Source organism: Kogia breviceps, chromosome 14 (assembly GCF_026419965.1).
Source record: "Kogia breviceps isolate mKogBre1 chromosome 14, mKogBre1 haplotype 1, whole genome shotgun sequence".
In the NCBI taxonomy this organism is placed as follows: Eukaryota; Metazoa; Chordata; class Mammalia; order Artiodactyla; family Physeteridae; genus Kogia; species Kogia breviceps.
The window spans coordinates 13,788,403-13,812,979 of NC_081323.1; the positions used below are offsets into that span (position 1 = coordinate 13,788,403).

The 24,577-nt window shown below is 45.1% G+C and overlaps 1 protein-coding gene and 1 non-coding gene across 5 annotated transcripts in view; one reads left to right on the forward strand and one right to left on the reverse strand.

The window, feature by feature from the left end:
- Nucleotides 1–19,304, reverse strand: part of EYA2 (EYA transcriptional coactivator and phosphatase 2) — a 251,291-nt gene extending 231,987 nt beyond the window's left edge. Inside the window, exon 1 of one of the 4 annotated variants that reach the window (XM_067013899.1) lies at nt 19,166–19,304. The gene's annotated coding sequence lies outside the window, so the exon portion shown is untranslated. The remainder of the gene's footprint in view (nt 1–19,165) is intronic. The other 3 variants (XM_059038755.2, XM_067013897.1, XM_067013898.1) reach the window with 3 other exon arrangements.
- A 3,627-nt stretch (nt 19,305–22,931) lies between these two features.
- On the forward strand, nt 22,932–23,035 carry LOC131741936 (U6 spliceosomal RNA). The gene has a single exon (XR_009331288.1). It is a non-coding gene; the product is annotated as a U6 spliceosomal RNA (small nuclear RNA).
- Nucleotides 23,036–24,577: the final 1,542 nt, after the last annotated feature.

Below are 24,577 nucleotides of genomic sequence, written 5' to 3' on the forward strand. Positions count from 1 at the left end.
TAAATGCTGGCAACTCATTCAAATTAAAACACTCTCGGGCCAAAGAAAGCACATCTGTGGGGTAGAGGTGGCCACAGCCTGCCCATTTGTGACCTCTGATGAAGGAGGAAGTATAACGGCTCTGGAATAAAAAGATCTGGGTCTGGCCGAGGCCCGGAGACCAACTTAGCCTGTGGCTCTCCTCCTTGGCCTCTCCGGGCCTCAGTTTTCCCATCTGCGTAACGCAAGGGCGGCCAGAGATAACATCCACACTCTGCCATCTTGGACTCTCCACCGAAGCAGTGCGTGGAAAGAGTGGCGTACGTAGGCCATGAAAGTGGGGTATAACTTGACACCCTTTTAAAAACCAGTAATTCAATGAGAAATGTTTCTCTTCCCCGGCTGAGGTTTTTGTGAGGCAGTGGGCGTGTTTTTAAAAAAACACACACACCAAGTCAGGAATTTCATCAGGAAAACCGTGGCAGCCCCGAATGGGCTTCCATCTGGGGATTTGCTTGTGAAGAGAACAGGCTGTTCTGCCTTCGACAAATGACAGCTCAAGGCGGCCGACTCCGTGGGGCTGAGGTCGGCTCCTCTGGGAGCGCCGACAGCAGTAAATGGCCGAGGACCGGCCACCTGGTGAGCACAGCAGAACCCAGACACAGGCCTCCAACCCCCAGGATCACAAAAAGAAAGAAAGAAAGAAAGAAAGAAAGAAAAAAGGGCCAAACCACAAAGCTCTCAGGAATGACATGCTTCACAACCCCTCGTCCCCACCCCAGCTTCAGAGGGCAAGTCACCTTTGGTCTATAATTAAACCCGACTTTCTAATTCTTTCTCTCAAACCATAATGGTCCTGAGACCCTCCATTTGCCCAGTGAGGACTCTGGGCCAAGCACCTTATGTTCATTATCTCATTTAATTTGAGAGGAACTCTTAGTGCGTCCACGGCACAGATGGAAAAACTGAGGCTCAGGCAGGTAAAGCTATTCAGCAGTGGAGTCTGGATTTAAACCTATGTCTGCCCCAAACCAAAGCCTTCTAAGCAAGCTATTGACTACTAATTTTTTTAAAGTGTGAGTCCTCCTGTGGAATACTAATCTTCATGGGTTAATCCAACAAATTGGTCATAGAAAGAGGCCAGCAATGGATCCACTGAGCAGAACCCACCTGTTCCTGGCATGAACCCCTGGAGAGCTCTTTCTGAACGAGGGAGAGGCTTTTGGTTCGTTGGTTCGTTCCTTTGAAGAAATTTTCTGCTTCCATTTCCTCAAAACGAAGAGGAGGAATGGGGCCTGGAGAGCTGAGAAAACATGGTAGAACAGCTGGGAGGTGGTAGCGGGGCGGGAGGTAGTTCTGGCCTGGCCAGGTTCCAGCAGGCCCATTTGGGGCATGTTGTTTAACCTCTCCGAGTTGCTGTCACATCCTCTCTAAAATGGGATAATCAAAGAACCCGCTTGTTAGCACGGAAGGAGAAGGTGTGCATTTAAGCCCTTGCTCAAGGCTAGGTTCATAGAAGGTGCTCCTAGCCTTCCTTCCCAACCTGCTCCTCCCCTTGTCTCCCCATCTCGGGAAGCATCGGCTCCATTCTCCCAGATGCTCAGGCCAAAAACCTTGGTGTCACCTTGGATGCTTCGTATCACTTCCCAGATCCATTCCGTCAGCAAATCCCATTGGCTCCACATACAGAATCCAACTACTTCTCCCCACCCCTGCCCTGCTGCTACCCTCCTACTCCAAGTCACCATCACCTCTTGCTGTGACAGTCTCCCAACAGGTTGACTTGCGCTGTCTTTGCCCCCCATTCTCACGGCAGCCCGAGGGATTCTGCCAGATGTAAATCAGAGATCCTGTCTCTCTTCTGCTTGGAGCCCTCCAGGGGCTCCCACTTCATTCAGAGTAGAAGCCGAAAATCCAACCATGGCTTAAAATGCTTACATCATCTGCCTCTGGCTACCTCTCTGACCATATGTCTTGTCCCTCTCCCCCTATCTGGTCCAGCTACAACGGACTCTGGGCTATCCCCGAACACACCAGGCACAATCCCACTCAGGTTTCTGTGCGTGCTCTTTGGCCAGAGAGTTTACAGTGAGGCCTTCCCCACCAGTGGAGTGCTGGAGCCGGCCAGCACTAGCCTGCAAGAAATGACTGTGAAACTTGTGTGAATATCGTAAGCTGGTTATTAAACCAACAGGAGCTTGATATCAGCCACGGTGGGAGTATTTACATCATGGGAAGTGGCAAATGTCGTAAGTCAGCACCTTTTATCTCCAGAGAGCCAACTTACCAGCACGCCACCGCACTGAGCACTTTATTTTAAATTAAAATTAAATTTAAAATACCACCCTTCCCTGCTGCACCCCAGCACTTCCTATTCCCTCGCTCCCCGCTTTATGGTTCTCCATAGCACTTAATACTCTCTGTCACACTATACGTAATTTTGCTTGTGTTCTTGTAATTGTCCATCTCTCTTCCACCAAAAACACAGCTCCGTGAGAGCAAGGACTTGGTTAGTTTTGCTCTCAGCTTCCTGCCAAGTGCCTGGAACAGTGGCTGCCTCGTAGCAGGTGTTCAATTAATAGGTGTTGAATGTCTGACGGGCACCTATTATTGTTAGTATGGGAAACCTAAGCATGGACACTATTTCAGACACTGGACAGGATCTGGAGCACTGGTGAAAGGCCAAAACAAAACAAAACAAAACAAACACCTCCACACCACATCGTACACAGTACTGGCCTAGGGAAGGCTGATTTCCCTCCCTGGACAACCTTCACTGCTCTCCTGGGTTTCCATCACAGACCATCATTATGAGCTGTGGCAATGCAGCAGGCAGCATACTAGACCTGTCTTGGGGAAATTCACTCTTTCAGGTGTAGCTCACAGAACCAGAGCTGGAAGCGGCACCTAGAGATCATTTAGTCCCTCCCTCTGCTCTCCAACAAAGCTCGACGCCTGTCCACACTCTGTATCAGAACCTACTGTTTGCAAACCTTTTGAAAGTAGCAGCCACAATGGCCTCTCTCAGCTGAAAGTTAAGAAATTCTCCAAAGACTCTTTAAGATGGTTCAACCTCTCATTCATGCTGAATTCCTTCTATAACATCTTAGACAGGCCGTCGCAAGTGGCCTCAATGGTTGGCACGTTCACCTATGATTAAACCCAAGTCAGCCAACTCAGAACCTCTACTGCCAACGCTGGGCCTGCCAGCGTGCAATTCAGAGCAAGAACAGTTTTTTTTTTTTCACTTACGGTAACTCTTCTTACCAAACTGGTGGTGGATGCCTGGAGTCCAGGGAACTATTTACTTCTGAAAGGGGTATGGTCCATAGATGTACATGTTAAATACCCTCCTATAATGCAAGGACAGACCTCCACAAAAAGAACTGTCCAACCTCAAATGTTAATAGTGCCGAGGTTGAGAAACCTTGGCTGACCCCCAAACACATGCTTTTTCTCATTTTTCTTAATACTAATGACCAACTTGATTTATACTTCATTTTCACATTTTTGATGAAGACCTGGATACAGGAAAGACTTCCCTTCCCTCTGAAATCTCCTATAGGACAGCCAACAGCACCATCCCAGTGGTCAATGGCAACTAACCCTGAACCCCAGTGTGAGGGAGACAATAGAGAGAGGTGGGGACTGCGCTGAACTGAGAACCCATCCATCTAAAAGAGACAGTCATTTCCCAGTTCCAGCCAATTGAAGTCCTGTGAAAATGTGGGCACAGTGTTGACAGATCTTCTGATTTTTTAATGGAAGCCAGAAATCTTCATTTTTGTGTGGAATGTCCAGATTTTCAAATGTTGGCTCCAGTGTCTACTTTAAATGTTCTGCAGGCCCAACAAAATGCCTTTTGGCTGCCAGTTTGCAACCTCTGTATTGCATGAGATGTTACTGCAGGGCCACTAAAGGGAACAGAAAAAAGGCTATAATGTAGTGGAGGCAATAATGAAGGGCAAAGCTCAGAGGAGGAAAAGAAACACAGGCTGATCATCAGAGGCCCATAAATGTAGCCACAGTCTAGCCAGGGTCACTCTGGCCACTCCAAGTGATACTGAGGCATTTCTACCTTTTCCTCAGAAGTCCTGTGCCTCTCCCATGCTTGGGTGGAGTATCCCAAATATTGAGCGCTAATTTTGTACAAGACACCATGAAAAAAAGATGACCCTCTCTGAACGCCCTTACCTGAAATAAAAGGTCATCCTCTAGGCCTGTGGGAAAGAGCACATGGGAGGGAGAATAGCAGCACGTCTTAAAAGTGCCATCCTCAAAGGATTGTTTGAGGAGAAAGGAGATGATATACACACACAGTGTAGCACAGCACCTGGAAAACCCACACATTTCACAAATGGCACTGTAGCCCAGTAGAAGAGGGGTGGCCAAGGCATATCTAGAGGTGCATTATGCTGAAGTTTGGGGGTCCACGGGGAACCAGTCCACCCCCCACTTCCAGCCAATGTTGCTGACTTCAGCTGGGGAATCTACCTCTCTCCCACTCCATCCCAAGTTCCAGAAGTGTTGCATGACAAAGTACCGAATCCTCCTGAGCAGGGATTCATTGAAAGATGGCGCATCACCTACGTCTCAGCTCTTGAACCAGCCACACCTGAAACCAGATCTCCCCAGAACTTTACATGTCCCAGAGTCCGTACACTTCCTTTTTAACTTAAACCAACTCAGAAGTAAGTTTTCTATTACTTACATCCAGAAGAATCTTGACAGCTTTGTGGGCCCTTGGCAGGGTTTTTGCTTGACTCAGCTTTGGGGTGGAGAAGGCAGACTATGGGCATCCCAGGTCTTTAGGGCTCTTGAACCCTCTCCTCACCCTTGCAGCCCCGCCACCCCTGACTAATTACTCAATTTTCCAATCACTCTGTGTGGAATCCTTCAAGACCCCCCCCCTCCTTTTATCCCCTTTCACGTCTGTGGCCACTGGAAATTATCACCACAGTCCTTACGATGTGAACAACACAAGAAGTTCCTTGCCGTTCTAAACAGTGGCTGACAACCATTTGCGAAACCTGCAAACATTTCACCACTCCTAAATCAACCCCAGATGACAAAATAATAATCATCATGAAACTAATGGAAACCTGAAAGAGGATGGATTTGGACCATGTTTGTCATTACCCATGATGAGGGGTGATCGGGAAAATGTCTTGAGAAAGACATGAAAATGAAGCAAACTGATTGCCCCTTGGACGACGTCTCAGCCCCCATCCTCATGAGACTCAAGTCCTACTTTTTCCTGGAAATGATTGGTAGCATCTCTTGGCACCCTTCTGGTCAGGAATTGGTAACAAGAAAAGAAAAGAGAGCGTGAGAGAAAGGCTCAATGTCTTGTCGCTGAAATTAGACTCCCGGGGTCTACAGGGATGTTTGGAAGAGCCGTCTCAAACTGCGAGCTTGCACCTGCATGCTGGTGGTTCCTAATGATTATTTTAGAGTCAGGACATTTCTCATAAAAGTCCGGACAGATTTCAGTGTCTTCTGAAAAATCAGAACACGTGGCAATGTGGAATCAGCACTCCACCCTGGTTAATTACCCTGCTCATTTCATTAACTTCTTACCTGTCTGGCTATCTGAATTTGCAATGACTGATTTCAGATTTAGGTCCTATGTACTTTTAAAAAGTCATTTAAAAATTATGATACTATTGACTTCAGACATGTCTGATTGACACAGAATGGCTCTACCTGATGGGGCCCCTCCACCATGCTTTCATCTCCGCCAGCCCCCTGTTTACTGGCCCCAGCTGTACTGGCCTCCAGGTGGCTCCCATCTGAGGGTTTTTGCCCTTGCTGTTTCTTCTTTCTAGAATATTCTTCCCCAGATATGGGCAGAGCTCACTCACTCCAGCTCTGTGCTCAGAGACTGCCTGCTCAGAGAGCCCTCCCCTGCCCCCCTCCCCACCCCCCGCACTTTCTATCCACCTTCTCTTGATTTTTCCCCACAGACTCATGACCATCTGACATTCTGTGTACTTAACACATTTAGGTTTTTATCTTTGGTCTTTCCCCACTCAACTGCAGCTCCATGAAGTAGATTTTGGTTGTTTCTGTTCGCTACTGTATTTCTCGTGTCCAGAGCAGGTCCTCGTACACAGCTGGTGCTCAGTACATATTTTTGAATGAATGAATGAAATTCCGTTTTCTGCATTCAAGAGGAAATGGAGGGGGGCTGTGGAGGAGGAAGGCGAAAGGACGCAAACTCAGACAGTCTGCACACCTGGTCACTGAAAACCCAGCATTGGCTTCTGGAGAAAAGGACATTTTCCACGACAGAAGAGAGGGAATAAGAAGAAAAATGAAATCAGAGGCTACCACGGCGTTTGAGTTTGCACAGACAAGCGGGCAAGGCTTTTTGGAAGCGTTCTTCTTTGCCTCTGACCCGTGCTGCCCAAAGTCCAACTCTTCCTGGGAGGTGCGGGGAAGAGGGGGGGGGGTCCGCTCTGCTGGGCACTGGTCACGTGACAGGCAAGTCCCGCCCCCGGGGGCCGAGGTGTCCTCATCCGCACAGATTTTAATACCGGAGGGCTGGGCGTTCCAGGCTGCCTGCTGCGGACTTGTCTCAGCAACTTCTCATGTGGGGACGAGGAAAGCCAGTGTCTCTGACCTTATCTGGAAAAACCTGAGCCGTTTTCCAGCTCCAGCCCCGCATCTCTGGGAATTTCCCTTCTCTTCCACTCCAAACTGTACCCAACTGCAACTGTGCCCCACCGTGAGTTATGATTTCCATAGTTACTTTTGCTCCAACAGGTAATAAATGGTATTGGACAATCAGATGTGTATCAGATGCCCTTCTACGCAGGTCATAGTTGTTAACTCTGATGATGTAGATTCATGATCCTCACTTCCTAAGCGGGGAAACTGACGTTAGAAGAACTTAAGTAAACCCAAGGTCACGAGGATAGTAAGTAGTAGACTTGGACAGACTGGCTCTTAACCCCTGTATTATGCTGCACCTGAGGCTGATAGAACACACCAATACATCCTTGTAGAATACTGAAAAATTACAATTAAGACTGACGGTCCCTTTGTCTCCCTCTCATGCCTGTCCCTAATTAATTGTCCAGTTAAGTGAAGGTCAAAGAGAAGGAAAATTTAATTCTTTCTATGGTGGTTAAGGAGGCAGGGAGTGCAGGGGTTATGAAGACAACCTCTAGAACCATCTGCATACAAAGCCTGGCTCTACTCCTTACTTGCTGTGTGACCTCGAGCAAGTCACTTAACCTCTCTGTGCCTTACTTTCCTCCTGAAAATATGAATAGTAATAGACTTCCTTCATAGAATTGTTGTGAGGAATTAAGTCAGTTGATCCCTATACTCAATCAGAACAGATCCTGTCATCGAGTAAGCACGCAGAGGTCATTTTAATTAGCATCATACTCATCCAAAGGCCAGCCACTCCTCTTTCAAAGACATAGGACAGAGACTGAATGTGTCCAGACACATGCTCTGAGATGACTTTGCCGACATTCTTGACAGACTCATTTGTTTCACTTTATTCCTCTGAAAACAGGGCAGAACTGCAGTTCTGGTTAGTAGAAAATTCTGTTATTTGAGGCATTTGCTGTAAGCGGCTTGCAGGGACAAGCTTTAGGAATAAAGGATATCATTTAAATGAAGAGATCTTGGGGAAAATTTCACATATTCAGATGTGTGTTTCTCTTTCTTCATTCATGAATCCTGCCATACCCGGATGCCACTTTTGCTATAATTACTGGGTGGACTTGATTTTTAAACCGTTTTTGTCTTATGCAGTTAAAAACATGTGAGACCATTTGTCTGAAATGCTTGCTATATCTTTTCCAAACACATAATAAGATAAAGACAGAACTCTAAAGAAAAATATTCATTCATGTTTTAAGTTAATATGGAAAGGGCACACCCCCCCCATTAAAAAGAAGATTGCCCTTCAGAGACTAGTAGATTCTTCCAGAATGTGTGAAATCCCAAGACTGCAGCTACCTGGAGAACAGGAAGGAATATTCCCCAGGCAAGTAAGCTTCACTTTCACTCTTCTCTTTGAGTACTTCTGGGGGTGGTGCAAGTAAGAACCGACACTGTCTGAACGAGCAGGCCATGTTCCCATCCGTCACTGTATTGAAACTCTCTAACAAACCCAATATGGATGGCATCTGCCCCATGAACTGGGGAAGAGTGTGGGGCTCAGAGAGCCCGAGTCCTCTGCTCAATGTCACCCAGCCGGTAGGTGGTGGAGTCGGGAGTCCATTCCATGCGCTCCCAATCAGCTGCCCAACCTCCCTCATCTCTGCCTTTGGGCCCCACATCACAGCCAAGGACCCAGCATGGTCTGAGGAGGAGGTCATGCCCCCCCCAACTGGTTGGCAAGAAATGCCAGAGGTTCTTAAGAAATGTCACCCAGAGAAGGATGTCATGATCCACTGCCATTCCTTTCTCCAATTGTTGTTTTAGAAGAAGTCCATTTATTCTCAATGGAAAGACCACAAAAACGGGCTGAGGATGAAGGATGCTATTGAAAGGTAAGAAGAGACCGTCAATAAAGGTCAGTGGGTCACAGAGAAGTCTCTGGGATTGTCTGCACCCTTGTCCTAGGAGGGCTGCAGGTCACGTGGTAGAACCAGTCTGTGCTTTGGGTCAGAGAGACCTGGAATGTCATCAGGCAGCCACTTGACCTGTGCAAGCCTCAGTTTTCCCATTTGTTAATCACACAAATGTCATGGGATTTTTTTTTTTTTTTTTTTTTTGGAGAGGATTAAATGAGCCTGGTGAAAGTGTCTGGCATATCATAACTCCTGTGAGAGATTTTAAAATCCACTTCTTCCCTCTCCAATTCCCCTCCCTGAATATTGAGATGATTTTGATTCAGAATTCTCAGATAAAGGCATACCTGTATGCCTTTAATTCTTCAAAGTCCCAAAAGTCTGGGGAAGTTTCATTCATTAGATAACAGCACAAGGTAGCAGGGGGAACTACAGTCAATATCTTGTAATAACATACGACGGAAAAGAATCTGAAAAAGAATATATATATACACATACATATATGTATATATATGTATAACTGAATCACTGCTGTACACCTGAAACTAATTCAACATTGTAAATTAACTATATTATTATTACTATATATAGTTAAATATATCACTATATTAACTATATTATTATTGTCTAATAACTTCAATTTTAAAAAAATGATTTTAAAAAGCCATCAATAGGGATAGCTAACTCTTACATCCTCTCACTACAACCCTTTGCAGTAGATATTTTATCTCTGTTCTGTGATATGGAAACTGAGGCATAGTTAGGGGAGACAGAGCTGGGATTTGAACCAGCAGCTGAGCTCTCAGGTCTCAGCTCTCACTGATATACCACCATCTATAAAACCTGACGAAGACCAGAATTTATTCTAGCTTAGCTGGTAGAGCATATCAGATCTGGAACATTCTGAGCAGGTACCTTTCAAAGCTGAGGTTAGGAGTGGGCCACGCGTCTTTGGCAGGATAAGGTAGCAGAAGAAAAATGAGTAATCTCTTTTGTTTTTCTTTTTCAATTCATTAAGGTTTTGTTGGGGTGAGCAAGAACCTCATTTTTTTTTCTTCCCACGACTTCCCTTTCATTTTAAGGGGGAAACGTGCGTGCATTTCAAAGACCACTCAATAGCAGCGTTTAAGTGTCAAGTTCAATCACAATGTCCTCATTGTGGCTGGGGGACTCCTTGGCCTTTAAGCTTGGGTTATAAAAATTTGGTCTGAGCCTAAAGTCTGGCTTTAACAGAATATTTTAATTTTGTTTAATGAATATAATTTTAAATCTGTTTGGCAGTTTTAAAATGTGTTCTTTTATTTTCAAATTAAAATCTACTAACGTTCAGTGCTTTCCTGGAGGCAGGAGTGTGATAATAATACAAGCTACCATTTATTGAGGGCTTACTATGTGCCAGACACCCTGCTACTTCTTTTAACCCTCACAATCTCCTCCTAACGTACAGCGACTGTTGCCTCCACTGTTTGGGAAGTTGAGTGGGGCTCAGTCCCCAACCTGAGACAGCACAGTTAGTGAGTGATGGACTTAAGGTTCAGACCAAACTGTCTGAGTTCAGGGTCTGTGTTATTAACCACTGCCTTACATTCTCTTGATGCTGAAAAAGGACTCCACTGACCAATAGCTTAAAGGCACATCATTGGCCCAGTATGTAATTCCCTATAACATCAAACGTAATGACAGCTGGCTTGAGCATAATAGCTGGCTTACCGAGCATTCAATGTGGGCAGGCACTGTGGCAAAGCAAAGTGTTTTACATGTACGGCCTCATTTAAATTGTCACAATGGCCTTCTGCAGCAGTTATTATTGTCATTATTATCATCATCCCCATTTTACAGAGGGGAAACTGAGACTCAGAGAGCTTAGGGTCATGTAAACTTGTAAATAATACATTTAAGCTTAAATAATAATAATAATAACAACAATAATACAGTAGCTGACTCTGATATAGCTCGTACTATTTGCCATGTACTACTGCAAACACTTTATATTTATTAGCTTGATCTCCATGATAACCAACCTGTATTACAGGTGAAGAACCCGAGGCACATAAAAGTTAGGTAACTTGCCCCAAACTAAATAGTTGGTTAATGCTGGGCAAGGATTTGAACCCAAGCAGCCTAGCTCCTGGCTCACAAATCTTAGAGATTCATGCTCTTAATCTCTAGGCTGTAAGTCAGAGCCAAGGCTTGAATTTGGAAAGATTCTCCCTTTTCCTACCTGTTCTCCCCACCACCTCTTAAGGGAAGCAGAAGGTCATTGTCTGTCGGAGGCAGGGAGTAAGCCATGGGCATCGTCCGACACAGTTCTAGGCACAGAAGCCAGTGTGTACTGCTCTTAACAAGTTGGGCATGGCTTCTTTGAATAAGAGTCTGCAAAGTTGGATCTTTCTCTCCATCCTTCTGCTTGAATATTAGAAAGCTCAAGAAGTCATATCTCTGCCCCCTGAAACCTCAAGGGAAAAGAAGAGGCAGGGTGATATTGGTGAAAACACCCTGGGATCCTGCCATCAGAGGTGCCAGATTGGGTCCTTCTTGCCTTTGGGTCACCAGTAATTAGCCCAATGTCTCAGTAAATAAGTGCTGAATAAATGAGGGAAAGAATGAATGCATTTGGAACTTTCCCCCATCACCATGCAATGCGTGAGGCACGTAGGAGGCACTCAATAAATAATAAATCAGTGAAATGGTAGATGTAATGTCCCAAGCTCATGATCTTCCTTGTCAACAAAATCTGTCTTGTCAGATTGCAATAGCTCAGGGGTCAGCAAACGTTCTGTAGAAGGCTATGCAGTCCCTATAGTAACTACTCAACTCTGCTAGCACAGAAGGGGCCGCAGACAATAGCTTAGACCAGCTAACTGCCGTGATGCAGCCACCATTTCAACAGATTCCAACTCTAAACTTTAGTTATTCTACAAGGACAGGCTCAAGATTCTGTGAGAATCAGGTGATGTCTCTTACTTTGAACCCAACTTTTATACCTGACCATCACTTAATATCCTCCAAGCAAAACGACTGGAGACTGACTTTAAAATCTAGCTCTCCAGGGCAGACGTGTAGAGAAAACGTAGCTCTCATTACATGAGCACGCGTGGGGTGGGGTGGGAGTGGAGGCTGGATATCCTAGTGGTTAGGAATCAAAACTGGGTTCAATCCTGGTTCTGACATGAGCCATATAACCTTGGACGAGTTACTCCTCCATGAGATTCAATTTTCACATCTGTAAAATAGGGGTGATAATAATAGCACATTCCATCTAAGGCTATTCGGAGTCAGAAATGTAAGTGTTTGCTTTGCACAGTGCCTGGCACATAAGTGTTCAATAACTATGGGCCACTCGTTATTCTCAAACAAACTTTGTGTCTTTTAAAAAAACAAAACAAAAAAAACAATTCACTAAAAATAGGCACAAAGAAATGCCAGCAAAGCTGCAGGGAAAGACATTTCCAAATCAGTTTCCTAAAGACACTCAGCAAGGCATTCCAGAGCTCCCGAGGTGTCAGAAAACTCTCCACTCTAGATCAAACCACTAGCAAGTCCCCTAATCTCTCTGCTCACCCCCCATTCCCCCAAAAGCCTGCTTCTGTGTCCTTTTATCACTTTGTCTTTCTTGTGGGTGCCAGAGCAATGCTGAAGACATTCGGAGCGTTTCAGACATTTGCTGTGTTTAAGACATTCTTTCTCCCCTCCCACCCGCCCTTCCCTCCACACTCCAAAATTAAAGTCTCCGGGGAGTATGGTCTCTCTAGCAAGAGGAGAACACCAGAGAGCCCCGGTGGCCCGTCACAGACCGGAGGTGAATAATCTTCTCGGCTCCATTCTTTTTCACGGCTGGATGGGGCCAAAACTGTTTACAACACAAGCGGCAAGTCACAACTTGTTATGCCACATGACACCCTCCAAGCCGCGAGTCGAGTCACCGCTTCCCTCTACTGTACCAGTCGCACAAAAGGCCAAAGGTGCAGGAATCTGCCCCCTGTGCTCCTCCCCCCCCCACCCCCCGCCACCCCCTTCCGAACAGGGAAGGGCATTCAGACCTTTGCTGGGGAGACAAGTGTTTCTAGAACACCGTGAAACAAAAGTCCCCATACGTGCAAATAATAACACACCCACAAAAGAAAACAACCTTTTTTGCAGCGATACCCTTCCTGTCTTTCCTATGAGGAGGTTTTCTCCCTGCGTGGAATTTCCATCAGCACTGGTGTTGATACCAAACTCGGGGATGCAGTGGACATTCTCCGTATTTCGGGGAGCTGCCCATCAACGAAGTCCTAAAGGTTTGTACTTACACGTTGCACCCCACATGCCAAAAAAACATAGATGTGTTCCCAGGAACAAAAAAATTGTTCTGGAAACTACTAACACCTTAACCACTAAGTTACTACAGGAAGGGGATGGGAGGTGAAGAAATTGACCAGAAGGAATGCAAGCCATTTTTGACCTTTGGCTTCTGCGTATCCAAACAACAGGAAAGAAACATCTCCTTTGGAGGAAGGGGTGCCCTGGAACCTGCTTTTTCAGTGGAGCCGTGAGAGGGAGTGATCCAAAGGAGATGGGAATTCCAGCCCTCCCGTCTTGCTTTACCCCAAGAACATCTTCAGAACCCAAATCAAATCGAGATCTTTCAACCGTGGACTCAGAAACCCCCTTTCTGTGTCCACTTGAATCAAACACGTCAAACAGGCAGGAATTTGACTTGGCCGAGGTGAGGAGAACTGGTGGTTTTCGCCCTGTTTTGGTGACCTTCAAGGGCTTATTTACGCACTTCAAACTCATGACCTAATACATGTTGGTTTGGCTTCTCTTCTCATAATAGCAGCCTGTAAAAAGCTTTTGAGAATTCCCCGTGTTTTCTTATTTTGGGTCAAGAAAATAAAATCGATATCTAAGTAACCTTAAAAAAAACCTCAGCCTGCACAATCTAAAAATTTGGAATGTTTCCACTACGACTACGGCTATCTCTGAAAGCCTCAAGATCATCAGAGTTAAGCCCCACATTTGCCATTTTTAAGGTGAGATATTTGGTAACAGCATATGTGAGAATTAGCTAAGAGGGACTTTTTGACATAAGTCAAACAATGACATTTAAAACTCACGTTAAAGCAATTACCGTGCGGAATTTTTCCGTGTTTTTCCCATTTCTCAATCAGAAGTGTATATGTTTTCAACATAGTTTCTTGCTGTAATTTTCTTTCTTGGCAAACCACATCTTACCATGAAACCCAAAGTATGCATGCTACAGAAACAATAATGGTTGAAACAGACTCAGCCGTCTCTGGAATGATTTTTCTTTGCAAAATTAAAACATCTTTTGGCTAATATACTGTACATTTCAGTTATGAAAGACCATTCTTGGGAGATGAACAGAAAAGAAAGGGGAGTAACAGATTCAGCTGATGCGAGACAAAAGTAAGTTGCTGTCTTCAGACAGTAGTCAAACCCTCCAGTTCCTCATTCTTTGGGGGGAAAAATGTCAATTTTATCATTTTTTCCTTTAGTTAAAATCACAGAGAGCTGACAATTCTCCTCAGAATGATTGTGAGTAGATATGTACAGATATGTTAAATCTGGGAATGCAAAGATTTAAAAAAATCTAACTTTACTAGATCTTCAAAAGGAAACTAGAGGGGAAAAAAAATCCAGTGCCATTGAAATCACAACCCGTGTTCATGTTATTGACACACTACTGCGGAGACTAAGTGACAAAATAATTTCTGGCCTCTTTTAAATCCTTGGTTCATTTAAAAATATGTCTAAATGGACATTATGGGGCAAAGACAATCGGCCACGTGCACATTCTCAAAACTGGTGAGAAGTAAACCTGTCTCCCTTGGCTGTCTGTTTCTCTGAGCTCCTGTTTTAAATTTCTGCCTATATACGAAAGCATTTGCAAAAAAGCACCAGCAGCCACATCTGCACCCTCACCAGTATCATCAGATGGGTGATGACAGGGATGACGAAGCCCTGCTTTCTACAGACCTGGGTCTGTGTGCAGAGACCCCCTCATCCATCCCTCTAGGCTTCATCCCAAAGTGGGGGTCCTCCCAGCCCTCCCTGACCCTCAGGCCGCCTGTCCCAGATTCAGGCAACCTCCAGCCTCTCCTAACCTTCAAAGTGGCAAAGATAAATCGTTCCGGTTACCTGACTCTTGGGACCACCTGTTCCAAATTATTCTTTGCTCTCCAAATGTTTATAATCTAACCCCGAAGCAACAACCCACCCATAGCGATCCAGCACCTTCCGGTAAACTGGATTTGGACAGCCTACCGTAACATTTTAGGGCCTTGCCACTGCCGGTAAATTTATTGACTCTTTTTAGGAACTAAAATGGGTGGCGTTATAGTAATGAAGGAACAAATCAAATTAGCCCTTGTAAATAGTCGTATTCTTTTCCCTTTACACAACCATGTACAACCTTCTAAATATCATGACTCACCAGAGGCCAGATTTGTGTTTTCTAAATACTTAATATGATTTTTCTGCCGTCTAAGACAACAGCAAAAAACATCAGGGTAGAGTCAGAAAATAATCGTGTTCAACGCATTTAAAACTATCCAAATTCAGCATCTCTCTCCAAGGGAAACGAGAGCAGAAACGTTCTCTGAGGCAAGGTTTTCATAGCCCCGTCGGCAGAGGGCTAAAGGCCTAGATTCTGGCCTCCCTCACTCTTCAGCCTCTCATAAGTCATTCGACTTGTGACTCAGTTTCTTTGTTAACAAAGTTGGCAAAATAATAATAATTTAAAAAATAATAATAATAGCAATACCTAACTCAAAATGTTGTTGTGAGAGCCATCCTGAAAATACATGTCAAGAGTTGATTTCAGGCCTGGCATGTAAATGCTCAGCTATTTTTCATTATTAAATACACGGATATAATTTAAGCAGAGAGACATGGCAAAAGCACCAACAGAAAGTGAGCAAAAAGAAAGAAAAAAAAGCAGCAAAAAAAAAAAAAAAGAAAGAATTTAAAGCCTGTGGCTTTCTTAGTCCTCTTCCTCTCAATCTACCTGGCAGGTACTCTCATATCTTGAAACTGATTTTAAATCACACGCAACAAAGGACTAGTCCTGGCCCCTCTGACTCCTTTACAGCAAGACAGTGGGTCTGAGACAGTCATTTCAAGTATTTGTCACCTGATTGAGGGGGTTTATCCTCGGATTAGAAGAGATGTTAGTTAAACACCATTAGGCCAGTTACGATCTTCAAATAGGAAGATGAAGCATTGTCTCCAGCTAATCTCTCTGCTAATTGTTCCCCTACCGGAGCCTTCTTTTTGTTTTGTATGTTTGGGACTGTTTGAACAGCCACAAACGGTAGGGGGACAAAAAGGGGGCCCTTCCGAAGGCTGTTATGATATTGGGGGATGGGGGGGTCAGGGAGGAAGATGGGGAGTGAGCAAGGCCTTGTGGGGAGAGTGAGTGTATGTGTGTGTTTTCTGTCAACAGGCCGTGTTTTCTCAACTCTGGGGTTAATTCTCTGTAAAGAGATTCCTTTTGATCCAAGTCCACCGACTCCTTTTTCAGAGCAGATAGCTAGGAAAAAAAGTTTCCTTCCATCAACAAAACCCAGTCTTGGCAAGAGTCAGAAGGTTCAGCCTTTGGAGGTAACTGAATAACCAGCCACTTCACCTCCACAAACCTCCCAGATAAGGAGAACTACATCGAGAGAACGAAGTAAAAAATCTTTGGGGGAGAAAGTTATCCTCTCCCAGAAGGAACTGATGTCAGGCCCGAGAGCCTTGCATTTTACCTCTGCCTAGTAGAGAGGAAGCCTTTCCACCCAGTCTACAACCACACACACTCTCCACTCAACACTACACCTCAGACCTGTGGCCACTGCCTAATACTTACGGTTTTACTTCTTCCCCAAGCATTTTTATGCTAAGCAGGCCTGTCCCACAAAGACAAAACTCAATGCCTGTTACAATGCATCTCCTTGGAGAAGATAATGTGCTGTGTGTGGTGTGCTTGGATATTGAGGGCCAGGCAGAAATCTAAGCAAGATATCTCCACTCCCTTCATTTTTTCCTGACAGCCATGGGCTCTTTCTGCTGAGAGAGAGAGGCATCTGTCATGAGCTGCTAGGAACCCCACTTATGTTATGCACCATCACGGCCTGTGATTTTATTGTACAAGGAGTTTATTGCTGGCCTAATTAGTTTCAAACTGGGCATTCCAGCTGAGGACACCTAAAAAACATCTGGTGGAAGGAGTAAGAATGAGTCCTCGTTTCAGAGCTGGTTAGGTTGGCTTTCGGCAGAACTCTGGTCTCCTGCGCCTGACACAAGTTATCTTTGGAAAAGTAACTGAAAAAATAAGGAAAGGGAAAGGAGTCATCTTGTCCTGGGGGAACCCAAAACGTCTTAAAGTGGACGTGCCTGGACTGTGGATACCTTTTTTCAAACTGCCCGGGGTCTCAGGAGCCAGCCCAACCTAATTCAAAATATACTTAGCTACATCACCTTTTTTTTTTTTTTTTTTTTTGCCGACGACTATTTTGCTTTCCCAACAGCAGCTAGCATTTTATCAATTTATCCGTCTGGAACAAGGCTTGTGATCTCTTACATACAATTTAAACCAGAAGTAATACCACCTATTTGAAACAGCATGTCTTGGGTGTTTTTGCCAAATGGTAATCCCATAACAAGTCAACAAATCTCATTTCTTTATGATGTGTTTAATACAACACAAAAGGCATAAAAAGAAGATTCTAAAACTCCAGTGATTAAATCATCTTTTTAAAAAAATCTCCAAATATTGGGATAACGACATTTTGTTGTATTTCCTTTAGTTATTTCATATTAGGAAAGATGCATGTGTTTATAGAATATTCTCATACACACGGCCACTACACTAGGTAAGCTATTTCAAGACAGGAAAAATGCCAAGACCTTTCAGATAAAATAGTTAATCATATCGTGAAGCTAAAGTTATAAGAATGGAGCTACTAACTAACTTGGTATGGGACACATGAACTGCTTTTTAAAAAGGTTAAGTCCTTTCAAATCTAGCCACCTGGGTCGAAATCGCAAAATTTAGAATTTCCTCAAAAGGCGAGGAGACCTGGAATACAAACGTGATTTTATGCTTAGTCTAAAGCAAGATTCAAACCGTCACCATTTGTTACATAAATTACTTATTAACTTTTCCTAGTCTGAGGATGTCTAAATGCAAAGAAGTATAAAGTTTAAGGGGCTTAAGGTGATGAAAGATTTTTTCACAAACTTATTTTAAAAAGGAGGTCCTCCTTCTCTCCCCCCGCCCCCAAAAGGGCCACAGGCGGGTAAAAAGGCTACTAGCTCATACTCTGCTAGTAGAAATTTTACTCAAGCAAGACAGAGCTCGCGAAATTAATAGATTCGGTTTGAAACACAATTGTCCGCTGGTTATAATTTCCTTTGGAAGGGAGCTCCCTAACTCAAACCCAATTCAGCACTCAAGATTCTCACCTGATGTTTGTAAATCATTATACCTCCGCTCTGCCTTGCCCACAACACCCAACTCCGATATTCACTCATTTCACTGCACCTCGTAATTTAAAAGTACCTCCACCAGGGGTGATTTATATCTACCTCAACATTATATATACATATATAAAAGTAATTCTGAAGATTACGTTGCATTTCGGGGAAAGGGGGGAGAAAAGAAAACGGTATCCATCAAAACCGCGGCATCAGTCTCGCTTTTTAAAGAGCATTCGCAACGCAGCAACGCGTACGCTCGCTGTCAACTCTTAGCCCAGGCGAGGCTTCGTTTAGGGGAAGTAGGAAACTCGCACCCGTCAAAGCGCTTCACTTTCAGCAGCTGAGGATTTTGCGCACTGAGGATTTTGTGATGCGAATGTTTTTCCCTGTCAAGCTGTCTTAATATTCCTTGAGTTTATAACCTATTTGCTTGGGGGCAGGGAATATATTTAAGGGCCAGTACGGCCGTTTAACCTCCAGGCTGCAAGGCTAAAAAACCATTCCATTCTCCGCTTTGTCCCATTACAACAAAACCCTCGCTTCCTTCTAAACATCCTTTTGATGTTCCAAGTTTCAACTCCAACTTCAGCCAGCGCCAGGACGCGGGTTCCGGTACAAAGCCGGGAGAGCTGGACCAACGCGGGCCAAGCGCAAACGGACTTTAAAAAAAGAAATGCAGCTAGAAAAAAGGCTCAGTGGGCCATTCCAGCCCCATCCCGGGAATTCCAGCCATTTGCTCCACCGTTACCCCATAACCAGCCCCCGAGGGCGTTGAGTTTGGCTCCCGGCGCCTCTTGGTCGGGTTAGGGGAGCGCCCCTCATCGCGAGCCACCCGGGCCATAAAACGAACCAAACGCGGAGGACCCAGGCGAGTCTACACCGCCTGCGCTCTATGCACTTGTCCCGCGCGCGGGAGTGCAAACTTCAGGGTCGTCGCCTCCCGGGCGCACGGGGAAACTGAGGCCTGGAGCCCAGGACAGACTTTCCCGAGACAGGAGCTGCCCGCTGTCCCCGCTGCCCTTGTGCCTGAGACGCCCTGGGAGCCCCGGGCGCCCCGACAGCTGCGGAGGCCCCGGCTGGCCGAGTGCGGGAGAGACGCCCCAGGCCAGGGGGTCCGGGTCAACCCCGGCCCGGCGAATCGCGGCGGGCGGCCCGGACTGGGCGCAGCGGTTGGTACTCACCGCGCGCAGTGGAGAGGGCGCCCCGGCGCGGTGCGGTGCCGGCGGCCGGGCGGGCGCGGGTCGGACGCGGCCGGGCTGACTGCGGCGGGCCCGTTGCTACCTCCGCTGCCGCCGTTGCCTCCGCCTCCTGGGCTGCCGCGGCCGCTGCCTGCGCTGGGAGGACCGGCCCCTTCCCCTCCCTCGGCCGGGCCCTCCCTCTGCCCCCGCCCGGGTCCCCGCGCCGCGGCGTGGGCGCGTGGGGGCGCCGAGGCGCGACGCCGGGCTCCGCAGGCGCACACTCCCGGCGGCTGGACGCGCGGCGCGGCACTGCGGCCCTGCAGCTGCCTCCGCGCTGTTCTCTGAGCCTGCCGCCCAGCCGGACGCGCTATCTCCAGCCGGTCCTAGAGGAGGCGAGGGCCCAGCCTCTTCCCCACCCACCGACACCCACACCTCCTCCCTCTGCAACCCAGGCATGGCCCCCGAGAAGAGAGACTGCTTGGAAGGGACCTCAAGGGTGACACTGAATTCATTCATTCAGCCACCTATTTATTCATTCATTCATTCAACATATATGGAATGTCTACTGCGCCCGGTACAGCTCCTCGGAGATTCAGCTAGAACAAGACAGACTAGTTTTGTGCCTTCCCGGAACTTATTCTCACATGGGGAGACAGACCATAAACAAACAATCAAGTAAAGAATCAAGACAACTTCAGAAAGTTATCATTATTATGGAGGGGGAAAAATTATGTTCTGGGGCAAGGGAACAGTAATCTTGGCTGGAGTAGTCAGGGAAGACCTCTCTGAGGAGGCGACATCTGTATGATGAGAAAGTGCCATTTCTGGTTATATCTGCAGGAGGAGAGTTCAAGAATCTCCTTTCACCCATTTTACAGGTAGGGGAAACTGAAGTCCCAAGAACTTAATTGGCTTACCCAAAGTCAGTGGTATAACCCCCTCCACACATACCCTCAAATTAAGGCACCCCACTTGCTTCATCCTCTCCTGGCCACCTGTTTCAATCTTCCCCATAATAAACTGTTATGAACAGAGTCTATGCAGCATTTTTCTCCCTCTCACGCACTTTCTAATATTTATGAAGCTCTGTTATGAAACACTCGGATGCCTCAGTCCGAAAACAGTGTCAACCACTGCCATTTGTTAAGCTCAAGAAATACAGGGTGCCCAGATAAGTGTGAATTACAGAAAAACAAGAAATAACTTTTAGAATAAGTATGTCCTAGGTGATACATACTTATACTAAAAAAGTATTCACTTTTCTCTGAAATTTCAGTTTCACTGGATGTCCTATATTTTTCTTTGCTGAATCTGGCTGCTCTAAGCCCATCCAGTTTGCAGGACCCTTCTTATCTCCTCTGGTCCCCCAAAGAGACTGGAAGGTAGATGCTGCTAGCATGCCCGTTTTACAAATGATCAAGTCTTAGCTCAAAGAAGGCAGAAAGTGTCTGAGCCAGGGCTGAAGTTCAGGTCCAGCTGACTCCAAAGCCCTTGCTCTAGAGATATAATATAGAGCCTTCAACTCACTTGTGGGGTTACTGGGAAGCCAGTGAAACTTAAGCTCCTGGGCTCCTCACTTGATGCGTCTCTTTCTAAGGCCGTGACAGGGACCTAGAAATGCATTCACGGTGTCACTTGTTCATGTAAAATTTACAAAAGTCGTTTGCTTTTCATAGTTAGCGGCAACCAGCAGAGACCAGCATCACTCTCCACTCTGATTCCCCACTGGAGCACTTGACCTTGAGTAGGGTGGTATGGGAGTGGTCGCTGGCATTTTGGGGATCCAGCCGAGGGGAAGTTGAGTTGGGAATTTGTGGTATTTTTCGACTTCTTAAAATATGCATTTGTTGTGATTTCTTAATTCAAAGAACTATTCATTTTGTACCTAATTTCTGACTCATAATTTCGTATTCTGTATTCTTTTTCTTAAATAAGGCCCCCAAGTTGTATAAACAGCAGGCCCTGCCTTACTGGGAGCCACCTCTGGTCAAAGCTTATTCCATCCCCTTTTGCTCCCCAAACTTCAGGCAAGCAAATGTATTCACTGAGCACAGTTATTCTCCTCCCACAAGGAGGGTGAGGTTAGATCTGCTGCTCCTGGATGAAGATAACTCTTCTGCTTCCTAGCTGCAGGACAGATGTACGTACTTAGCATTGACTTTCTCATCTCTAAACTGGAGATAACAGTACTCATCTTGTATTATTATCGGGACAGTTTGCTGAGATCATGCTCCTGAAACACTTTCTACTGTGACTGTAGCTGGCATAAGCAATTGCTCAACTGTACAAACTTCACTTCCCATAGCAGCTTTGCAAAAAGCTCTCAGTCATTATAAACTGGCCATCTTAATGCCCTCCAGAGGTGTTTAATTTATCTGGGCCCATGAGCCTTCATAGAATATTGTTTAAACAGTGGCAGTAAGCAGGCTTTTTTTTTTTTTTTTCTAAAGGAAAATAATGGAATAGACTGGAATAGAAAACACCAAGTGAATTGCATGAAATCAGAGTAAGACTCTGTGTGTGTGTGTGTATGTGTGTGTACTGGGTCAGGATGTGAAATGTGTTTCTTCTTGCAGATCTTGGGCAAAACGTTGACGAACACTTATTAACCAAGAGTACTCTATGGAATACAAAGGGTTAATCTGTTTCCTTCAAGCCCTCTCACTCCTTCACCAGAATATGGCCCATTATCTCATAAATCGCAGCCACACCCCAAGGCCCCCTGAGAGATAAACAGGAGGCAGGTGCTTATTAATTTCATTTTTTTCTTTCTCTTAGGGCAGTGGTCTCAACCCTGGCTTGCACATTAGAATCTCCAGGGGAGCTTTTAAAAATCCCCATGCAGAGGCCCTACCCCAGACCAATTAAACCAGACTCTCTGGGGAAGGGACTGCGGCATCAGGATTTTTTTAAAGCTCCCGGTGATTCCAAGTGTGCAGCGGAGGGTGAGAGCCCCCATGTTTGGGAGAAAAAGGACTTGACCACAGATTTACAGCAGATGAGATAGAAACTCAGATAAGACTTAAGGCTCCCACTTCTTACTCAAGATCACTTAAAATCCAGCCCCCTTCCTGTGCAGGAGCACCCCCTTCCTGTCCCTCTTTCCCTTGATTTCTTCTTAATAAGTATTTGTCCTCATTTTATAATGACCAGAAAAATAACCCCAGAGAAAATCTGAAAATGCTAAACCATAAAGCAGATTCTTTGGAGTGTAGACCACAGGCACGTCTACCCTGGAGTAAAACATTTTTTTTTTCCCCCTGGAGTCTTCCAAGTATAAATGTCCCCTGAAGCCAGAAGACCAGCTTAACTTTGAAAACGACAAACTTCACAACGTTTCCAACATGTATATACATATCCTACAAACACACATGTGTACTCTCCATGCCAAATTATGCCTTATTTCTATACACATTCCTTTCCCATCTGCAAAAACCTCCTCTACAGAAAAAGTATTCCTTTTTGTTTTAATGCACTCATTTAAACCTTGGCTCTTTCCAAAAAGGATTTGAGTTTGCATGCAAAAACATACATGTGGCAGCAGAATGAGGAAACAAGAAAAGCAGGTGAAGGGGAAACATGAGGAGGGAAAGAAAAGAAAGTCAAGGGTGAGATTCTCATAAACATGTAGGCTAGGAGGCCCTGAGCACTTGTTAGTGGTGGACTGAGAATTAGATGCTGAGCTTCCTGGCAGCCAATGCAAAGAGGAAAATGTGATCAATTACATCAGTGGCTTTCAAACTTTTTTGTATTCAAAAGTAAGCATATTGTGCTTGCTTTGGCAGCACATATACTACAATTGGAATGATATGGAGATTAGCATGGCCCCTGAGCAAGGATGACATGCAAATTTGTGAAGCATTTCACGTTTTTATACAGATCAATTAAAAAGAAAAAAAAGCAAGCATAGGGAATTCCCTAGCAATCCAGCAGTTAGGACTCTGCGCTTTTGCTGCGGAGGGCCCGGGTTCAATGCCTGGTTGGGGAACTAGGATCCCACAAGCCTTGCTGCATGGCCAAAAAAAAAAGGGCAAGCATATATAGAATCACCATATGGAAAACAGAGGCGAAAAATCCCAGGCTCTGTTGAAGAGCTCATATTCTCCATTTTTAACCCATCCACCTGGAATCACCCTTGTTGCCCTGGCTTATAAATGAGACAGCAACTCCAGTTTGGTCTGAAAAGGCCAAGGTGATAAATGGCTAGAGGACTGTTTTTCATACTGTCTCTGGAATGGATAAATGTGTCAGAATTAAAAGATAGCTTATGCTTTAGCATCAGAGGGGAAAAATGAAATAAAGCTGTGTTGTCACCTGCCTGGTAGTGAATAAACACCAGAGATAAAAAAAAAAAAAAATCTCAGCCTCATGGCTTGCACCTTTCTCCTGTGGGTATTTGTAAAGGGTCTGAAGGAGCACCGAGAGCTCTGCAGAGTCAGGCTTGACAAAGTGCTTCACTGTGTTTGTGATTCTCAAAGCCTATAAGATAGAAACCAACAGAACTACTTGAACAAATCAGAATGCTTCCCGATATTGGTACAGGAGAGAGTGGAACTTTTGAGAGTGAAATGGGCACTATTAATAATAAAGCATGTTTGGGGTTAACAGATGTGAACTAGTATATAGAGAATGGATAAACAACAAGGTCCTACTGTATAGCAAAAGGAACTATGTTCAAAATCCTATAATAAACCGTAATGAAAAAGTATATATATGTATACCTGAGTCACTTGCTGTACACCAGAAACTAACACAAATTGTAAATCAATTATATTTCAATTAAAAAAAATGAAAAATCAAATCAAATAAAGCATAAACCAAGACTGTTCCAGGCAAACTGGGACAGATGGCCACCCTGCCTAAACAGGATGATTTAGATATGTCCTGAGGACCAAAGATGTGTGAAATTCAAGCAAGTAATCACATGGGAGGCGGTAACAGACATCCATGAGTAGACCAGGGGCTGTGGGCAATCCTTCTTAAAATTATAAAATCATCAGCATAACATTTCGTGGTGTGGTTCGGGGCATCCCATCCACATTTCTGAAAAGACTCCAGTCAGCCCTCTTGCCCAAATCTCTGATTGTTATGCAATGTCATCGTCCTAAGAAAGGGTCTCCCTGAACCAGGTGGGCTGACGTGATGGATTCCTATATGCATATCGAGAGCGCTTTCCCTTGATGTCTGCAGGTTCTTATCTCTTACTCTGCTGGAATCTCTAGAACATCTGTCAGGGACATCTTCGGCAGTCTGCTTAAGTCTAAGGACATCTTCTCAGAAAAATGCTTCTATATAAACAAAAATGCTTATAATGCACATAGGGTGCTGGGAAACTGAACAAACAATTTAATGTCTTATTTCTTATTGATAAGAAAAAAAGTTACCTCACATTATTCACAAAAATTAACTCAGAAT